The following is a 9,414-nucleotide window of genomic DNA, read 5'->3' on the forward strand; positions in this document are numbered from 1 at the left end:
GGGTACATGTAGGGATATGGATGGGTTGTGCTTCGGCGGGCCGGTGTGGACTTGTTGGGCCGAAGGGCCTGTTTCCACACTGTAAGTAATCTAATCTAATCGACTGTGACAGGGTCGAGACTGTGACAGGGTCTAGACTGTGACAGGCACCAGACTGTGACAGGGACCAGACTGTGACAGGGTGTAGACTGTATCAGGGACCAGAATGTGACAGGGACCACACTGTGACAGGGACCAGACTGTGACAGAGACCAGACTGTGACAGGGACCAGACTGTGACAGGGACCAGACTGTGACAGGGTCTACACTGTGACAGGGACCAGACTGTGATAGGGACCAGACTGTGACAAGGACCACACTGTGACAGGGACCACACTGTGACAGGGACGAGACTGTGACAGGGAACACTCTGTGACAGGGACTAGACTGTGACAGGGTCTAGACTGTGACAGTGACCACACTGTGACAGGGACCAGACTGAGACAGGGACCAGACAGTGACAGGGTCTAGACTGTGACAGGGAACACACTGTGACAGGGTCTAGACTGTGACAGGGACCAGACTGTGACAGGGTCTAGACTGTGACAGAGACCAGACTGTGACAGGGACCAGACTGTGACAGGGACCACACTGTGACAGGGTCTGCATTGTGACAGGGGCCAGACTGAGACAGGGACCAGACTGAGACAGAGACCACACTGTGACAGGGACTAGTCTGTGACAGGGACCAGACAGTGACAGGGTCTAGACTGAGACAGGGATCAAACTGTGACAGGGACCAGACTGTGACAGGAACCAGACTGTGACAGGGACCAGACTGTGACAGGGTCTAGACTGAGAGAGGGACCAGACAGCGACAGGATCTAGACTGAGACAGGGACCAAACTGTGACAGGGACCAGACTGTGACAGGAACCACACTGTGACAGGGTCTAGACTAAGACAGGGTCTACACTGTGAAAGGGACAGACAGTGACAGCGTCTAGACTGTGACAGGGACCAGACTGTGACAGGGACCACACTGTGACAGGGTCTACACTGTGACAGGGACCAGACTGTGACAGGGACTAGACAGTGACAGGGTCTACACTGTGACAGGGACCAGACAGTGACAGGGACCACATTGTGACAGGGTCTACACTGTGACAGGGATCAGACTGTGACAGGGACTAGACTGTGACAGGGTCTAGACTGTGACAGGGACCAGACTGTGACAGGGACCACACTGTGACAGGGTCTACAATGTGACAGGGACCAGACTGTGACAGGGACTAGACAGTGACAGGAACTACACTGGGACAGGGACTAGACAGTGACAGGGACCAGACTGTGACAGGGACTAGACTGTGACAGGGTCTACACTGTGACAGGGACCACATTGTGACAGGAACTAGACTGTGACAGGGACCAGACTGTGACAGGGACCAGACTGTGACAGGGACCACACTGTGACAAGGACTAGACTGTGACAGGGACTAGACTGTGACAGGGTCTAGACTGTGACAGCATCTAGACAGTGACAGGGACCAGACTGTGACACGGTGGGCGGCACGGTGGCACAGTGGTTAGCACTGCTGCCTCACAGCGCCAGAGACCCGGGTTCAATTCCCGCCTCAGGCGACTGACTGTGTAGAGTTTGCACGTTCTCCCCGTGTCGGCGTGGGTTGCCTCCGGGTGCTCCGGTGTCCTCCCACAGTCCAAAGATGTGCAGGTCAGGTGAATTGGCCATGCTAAATTGCCTGTAGTGATAGGTAAGGGGTACATGTAGGGATATGGGTGGGTTGTGCTTCGGCGGGCCGGTGTGGACTTGTTGGGCCGAAGGGCCTGTTTCCACACTGTAAGTAATCTAATCTAATCGACTGTGACAGGGTCGAGACTGTGACAGGGTCTAGACTGTGACAGGCACCAGACTGTGACAGGGACCAGACTGTGACAGGGTGTAGACTGTGACAGGGACCAGAATGTGACAGGGACCACACTGTGACAGGGACCAGACTGTGACAGGGTCTAGACAGTGACAGGGTCTACACTGTGACAGGGACCAGACTGTGACAGGGACCACACTGTGACAGGGTCTAGACTGTGACAGGGACCAGACTGTGACAGGGTCTAGACAGTGACAGGATCTACACTGTGACAGGGACCAGACTGTGACAGGGATCTCACTGTGACAGGGTCTAGACTGTGACAGGGACCAGACTGTGACAGAGACCAGACTGTGACAGGGACCAGACTGTGACAGGGTCTACACTGTGACAGGGACCAGACTGTGATAGGGACCAGACTGTGACAAGGACCACACTGTGACAGGGACCACACTGTGACAGGGACGAGACTGTGACAGGGAACACACTGTGACAGGGACTAGACTGTGACAGGGTCTAGACTGTGACAGTGACCACACTGTGACAGGGACCAGACTGAGACAGGGACCAGACAGTGACAGGGTCTAGACTGTGACAGGGAACACACTGTGACAGGGTCTAGACTGTGACAGGGACCAGACTGTGACAGGGTCTAGACTGTGACAGAGACCAGACTGTGACAGGGACCAGACTGTGTCAGGGACCACACTGTGACAGGGTCTGCATTGTGACAGGGGCCAGACTGAGACAGGGACCAGACTGAGACAGAGACCACACTGTGACAGGGGCTAGTCTGTGACAGGGACCAGACAGTTACAGGGTCTAGACTGAGACAGGGATCAAACTGTGACAGGGACCAGACTGTGACAGGAACCAGACTGTGACAGGGACCAGACTGTGACAGGGTCTAGACTGAGAGAGGGACCAGACAGCGACAGGATCTAGACTAAGACAGGGACCAAACTGTGACAGGGACCAGACTGTGACAGGAACCACACTGTGACAGGGTCTAGACTAAGACAGGGTCTACACTGTGAAAGGGACAGACTGTGACAGGGTCTAGACTGTGACAGGGACCAGACTGTGACAGGGTCTAGACTGAGACAGGGACCAGACAGCGACAGGGTCTAGACTGAGACAGGGTCTAGACTGTGACAGGGACCACACTGTGACAGGAACCACACTGTGACAGGGTCTAGACTGAGACAGGGTCTACACTGTGACATGGACAGACTGTGACAGGGTCTAGACTGTGACAGGGACCACACTGTGACAGGGACCAGACTGTGACAGGGACTAGACAGTGACAGGGTCCACACTGTGACAGGGACTAGACTGTGACAGGGACCACACTGTGACAGGGACCAGACTGTGACAGGGACTAGACAGTGACAGGGTCTACACTGTGACAGGGACCAGACAATGACTGGGACCAGACTGTGACAGGGACTAGACTGTGACAGGGACCTAACTGTGACAGGGACCAGACTGTGACAGGGACCACACTGTGACAGGGACTAGACTGTGACAGGGTGGAGACTGTGACAGGGTCTAGACTGTGACAGGCACCAGACTGTGACAGGGACCAGACTGTGACAGGGACCAGAATGTGACAGGGACCAGACTGTGACAGGGACTAGACTGTGACAGGGTCTACACTGTGACAGGGACCAGACTGTGACAGGGACCAGACTGTGACAGGGTCTAGACTGTGACAGGGACCAGACTGTGACAGGGTCTAGACTGTGACAAGGACCAGACTGCGACAGGGACCAGACTGTGACAGGGTCTACACTGTGACAGGGACCAGACTGTGACAGGGACTAGACTGTGACAGGGAACACACTGTGACAGGGACTAGACTGTGACAGGGACCAGACTGTGACAGGGACCAGACTGTGACAGGGACCACACTGTGACAGGGACTAGACTGTGACAGGCACCAGACTATGACAGGGACCAGACAATGACAGGGACCAGACTGTGACAGGGACTAGACTGTGACAGGGACCTAACTGTGACAGGGACCAGACTGTGACAGGGACTAGACTGTGACAGGGACCAGGCTGTGACAGGGACCACACTGTGACAGTGACCAGTCTGTGACAGGGACCACACTGTGACAGGGAATAGACTGTGACAGGGACCAGACTGTGACAGGGACCAGACAATGACAGGGATCAGACTGTGACAGGGATTAGACTGTGACAGGGACCACACTGTGACAGGGACCAGACTGTGACAGGGACCAGACTGTGACAGGGACTAGACTGTGACAGGGTCCACACTGTGACAGGGACCAGACAATGACAGGGACCAGACTGTGACAGGGATTAGACTGTGACAGGGACCACACTGTGACAGGGACCAGACTGTGACAGGGACCAGCCTGTGACAGGGTCTAGACTGAGACAGGGTCTACACTGTGACAGGGACCAGACTGTGACAGGGACCAGACAATGACAGGGACCTGACTGTGACAGGGACCAGACTCTGACAGGGACCAGACTGTGACAGGGACCACACTGTGACAGGGACTAGACTGTGACAGGGTCCACACTGTGACAGGGACCAGACATTGACAGGGACCAGACTGTGACAGGGATTAGACTGTGACAGGGACCACACTGTGACACGGACCAGACTGTGACAGGGACCAGACTGTGACAGGGTCTAGACTGAGACAGGGTCTACACTGTGACAGGGACCAGACTGTGATAGGGACCAGACAATGACAGGGACCAGACTGTGACAGGGACCAGACTGTGACAGGGACCAGACTGAGACAGGGTCTAGACTGTGACAAGGACCAGACTGTGACAGGGTCCAGAATGTGACAGGGACCACACTGTGACAGGGACCAGACTGAGACAGGGTCTCGACTGTGACAGGGACCACACTGTGACAGGGACTAGACTGTGACAAGGACCACACTGTGACAGGGACGAGACTGTGACAGTGACTAGACTGTGACAGGGACCAGACTGAGACAGGGACCAGACTGTGACAGGGTCTACACTGTGACAGGGACCAGACTGAGACAGGAACCAAACTGTGACAGGGACCAGACTGTGACAGGGACCAGACTGTGACAGGGACCAGAATGTGACAGGGACCAGACGGTGACAGGGACCAGACTGTGACAGGGACTAGACTGTGTCAGGGTCTGGACAGTGACAGGGTCTACACTGTGACAGGGACCAGACTGTCCAGGGACCAGACTGTGACAGGGTCTAGACTGTGACAGGGAACAGACTGTGACAGGGACCAGACTGTGACAGGGTCTAGACTGTGACAGGGACCAGACTGTGACAGGGTCTAGACTGTGACAGGGACCAGACTGTGACAGGGACCAGACTGTGACAGGGACTAGACTGTGACAGGGAACACACTGTGACAGGGACTAGACTGTGACAGGGACCAGACTGTGACAGGGACCAGACTGTGACAGGGACCACACTGTGACAGGGACTGGACTGTGACAGGCACCAGACTATGACAGGGACCAGACAATGACAGGGACCAGACTGTGACAGGGACTAGACTGTGACAGGGACCAGACTGTGACAGGGACCACACTGTGACAGTGACCAGACTGTGACAGAGACCACACTGTGACAGGGACTAGACTGTGACAGGGACCAGACTGTGACAGGGACCAGACAATGACAGGGACCAGACTGTGACAGGGACTAGACTGTGACAGGGACCTAACTGTGACAGGGACCAGACTGTGACAGTGACCACACTGTGACAGGGACTAGACTGTGACAGGGTCCACACTGTGACAGGGACCAGACAATGACAGCGACCAGACTGTGACAGGGATTAGACTGTGACAGGGACTACACTGTCACAGGGACCAGACTGTGACAGGGACCAGACTGTGACAGGGTCTAGACTGAGACAGGGTCTACACTGTGACAGGGACCAGACTGTGACAGGGACCAGACAATGACAGGGACCAGACTGTGACAGGGACCAGACTGTGACGGGGACCAGACTGAGACAGGGTCTAGACTGTGACAGGGACCAGACTGTGACAGGGTCCAGAATGTGACAGGGACCACACTGTGACAGGGACCAGAATGAGACAGGGTCTAGACTGTGACAGGGACCACACTGTGACAGGGACCACATTGACAGGGACCAGACTGTGACAGGGTCTAGACTGAGACAGGGTCTACACTGTGACAGGGACCAGACAATGACAGGGACCAGACTGTGACAGGGATTAGACTGTGACAGGGACTACACTGTCACAGGGACCAGACTGTGACAGGGACCAGACTGTGACAGGGTCTAGACTGAGACAGGGTCTACACTGTGACAGGGACCAGACTGTGACAGGGACCAGACTGTGACGGGGACCAGACTGAGACAGGGTCTAGACTGTGACAGGGACCAGACTGTGACAGGGACCAGACTGAGACAGGGTCTAGACTGTGACAGGGACCAGACTGTGACAGGGTCCAGAATGTGACAGGGACCACACTGTGACAGGGACCAGACTGAGACAGGGTCTCGACTGTGACAGGGACCACACTGTGACAGGGACTAGACTGTGACAAGGACCACACTGTGACAGGGACGAGACTGTGACAGGGACTAGACTGTGACAGGGACTAGACTGTGACAGGATCCAGACTGTGACAGGGACCAGACAGTGACATGGACCATACTGTGACAGGGTCTAGACTGTGACAGGATCCAGACTGTGACAGGGACCAGACTGTGACAGGGACTAGACTGTGACAGGATCCAGACTGTGACAGGGACCAGACAGTGACAGGGACCACACTGTGACAGGGACTAGACTGTGACAGGTACCAGACTGTGACAGGGACCAGACTGTAACAGGGACCACACTGTGACAGGGACCAGACTGAGACAGGGTCTCGACTGTGACAGGGACCACACTGTGACAGGGACTAGACTGTGACAAGGACCACACTGTGACAGGGACGAGACTGTGACAGGGACTAGACTGTGACAGGGACCAGACTGAGACAGGGACCAGACTGTGACAGGGTCTACACTGTGACAGGGACCAGACTGAGACAGGAACCAAACTGTGACAGGGACCAGACTGTGACAGGGACCAGACTGTGACAGGGACCAGAATGTGACAGGGACCAGACGGTGACAGGGACCAGACTGTGACAGGGACCACACTGTGACAGGTACCAGACTGCGACATGGACCACACTGTGACAGGTACCAGACTGCGACATGGACCATACTGTGACAGGGTCTAGACTGTGACAGGATCCAGACTGTGACAGGGACCAGACTGTGACAGGGACTAGACTGTGACAGGATCCAGACTGTGACAGGGACCAGACAGTGACAGGGACCACACTGTGACAGGGACTAGACTGTGACAGGTACCAGACTGTGACAGGGACCAGACTGTAACAGGGACCACACTGTGACAGGGACTAGACTGTGACAGGATCCAGACTGTGACAGGGACCAGACAGTGACAGGGACCACACTGTGACAGGGACTAGACTGTGACAGGTAGCAGACTGTGACAGGGACCAGACTGTAACAGGGACCACACTGTGACAGGGTCTAGACTGTGACAGGGACCAGACTGTGACAGGGACCACACTGTGACAGGTACCAGACTGCGACATGGACCACACTGTGACAGGGACTAGACTGTGACAGGATCCAGACTGTGACAGGGACCATACTGTGACAGGGACCACACTGTGACAGGTACCAGACTGCGACATGGACCACACTGTGACAGGGTCTAGACTGTGACAGGATCCAGACTGTGACAGGGACCAGACTGTGACAGGGACCACACCGTGACAGGGTCTAGACTGTGACAGGGACCAGACAGTGACAGGGACCATACTGTGACAGGGACTAGACTGTGACAGGTACCAGACTGTGACAGGGACCAGACTGTAACAGGGACCACACTGTGACAGGGTCTAGACTGTGACAGGTTCCAGACTGTGACAGGGACCAGACTGTGAAAGGGACCACACATTGTGACAGGGACTAGACTGTGACAGGGACCACACATTGTGACAGGGACTAGACTGTGACAGGGACCAGACTGTGACAGGGTCTAGACTGTGACAGGGACCAGACTGTGACAGGGACCAGACTGTGACAGGGACAAGACTGTGACAGGGACCAAACAGTGACAGCGTCTAGACTGTGACAGGGACCAGACTGTGACAGGGACCACACTGTGACAGGGTCTACACTGTGACAGGGACCAGACTGTGACAGGGACCACACTGTGACAGGGTCTACACTGTGACAGGGACCAGACTGTGACAGGGACTAGACAGTGACAGGGTCTACACTGTGACAGGGACCAGACAGTGACAGGGACCACACTGTGACAGGGTCTACACTGTGACAGGGATCAGACTGTGACAGGGACTAGACTGTGACAGGGTCTAGACTGTGACAGGGACCAGACTGTGACAGGGACCACACTGTGACAGGGTCTACACTGTGACAGGGACCAGACTGTGACAGGGACTAGACAGTGACAGGGTCTACACTGGGACAGGGACCAGACAGTGACAGGGACCAGACTGTGACAGGGACTAGACTGTGACAGGGTCTACACTGTGACAGGGACCAAACTGTGACAGGGACCAGACTGTGACAGGAACCACACTGTGACAGGGTCTAGACTAAGACAGGGTCTACACTGTGAAAGGGACAGACTGTGACAGGGTCTAGACTGTGACAGGGACCAGACTGTGACAGGGTCTAGACTGAGACAGGGACCAGACAGCGACAGGGTCTAGACTGAGACAGGGTCTAGACTGTGACAGGGACCACACTGTGACAGGAACCACACTGTGACAGGGTCTAGACTGAGACAGGGTCTACACTGTGACATGGACAGACTGTGACAGGGTCTAGACTGTGACAGGGACCACACTGTGACAGGGACCAGACTGTGACAGGGACTAGACAGTGACAGGGTCCACACTGTGACAGGGACTAGACTGTGACAGGGACCACACTGTGACAGGGACCAGACTGTGACAGGGACTAGACAGTGACAGGGTCTACACTGTGACAGGGACCAGACAATGACTGGGACCAGACTGTGACAGGGACTAGACTGTGACAGGGACCTAACTGTGACAGGGACCAGACTGTGACAGGGACCACACTGTGACAGGGACTAGACTGTGACAGGGTTGAGACTGTGACAGGGTCTAGACTGTGACAGGCACCAGACTGTGACAGGGACCAGACTGTGACAGGGACCAGAATGTGACAGGGACCAGACTGTGACAGGGACTAGACTGTGACAGGGTCTACACTGTGACAGGGACCAGACATTGACAGGGACCAGACTGTGACAGGGATTAGACTGTGACAGGGACCACACTGTGACACGGACCAGACTGTGACAGGGACCAGACTGTGACAGGGTCTAGACTGAGACAGGGTCTACACTGTGACAGGGACCAGACTGTGATAGGGACCAGACAATGACAGGGACCAGACTGTGACAGGGACCAGACTGTGACAGGGACCAGACTGAGACAGGG

The sequence above is a fragment of the Chiloscyllium plagiosum genome, unplaced genomic scaffold, assembly GCF_037043375.1.
Source record: "Chiloscyllium plagiosum isolate Xiang-an unplaced genomic scaffold, Cpla_swu_hap1 HiC_scaffold_16, whole genome shotgun sequence".
NCBI classification, from domain to species: domain Eukaryota; kingdom Metazoa; phylum Chordata; class Chondrichthyes; order Orectolobiformes; family Hemiscylliidae; genus Chiloscyllium; species Chiloscyllium plagiosum.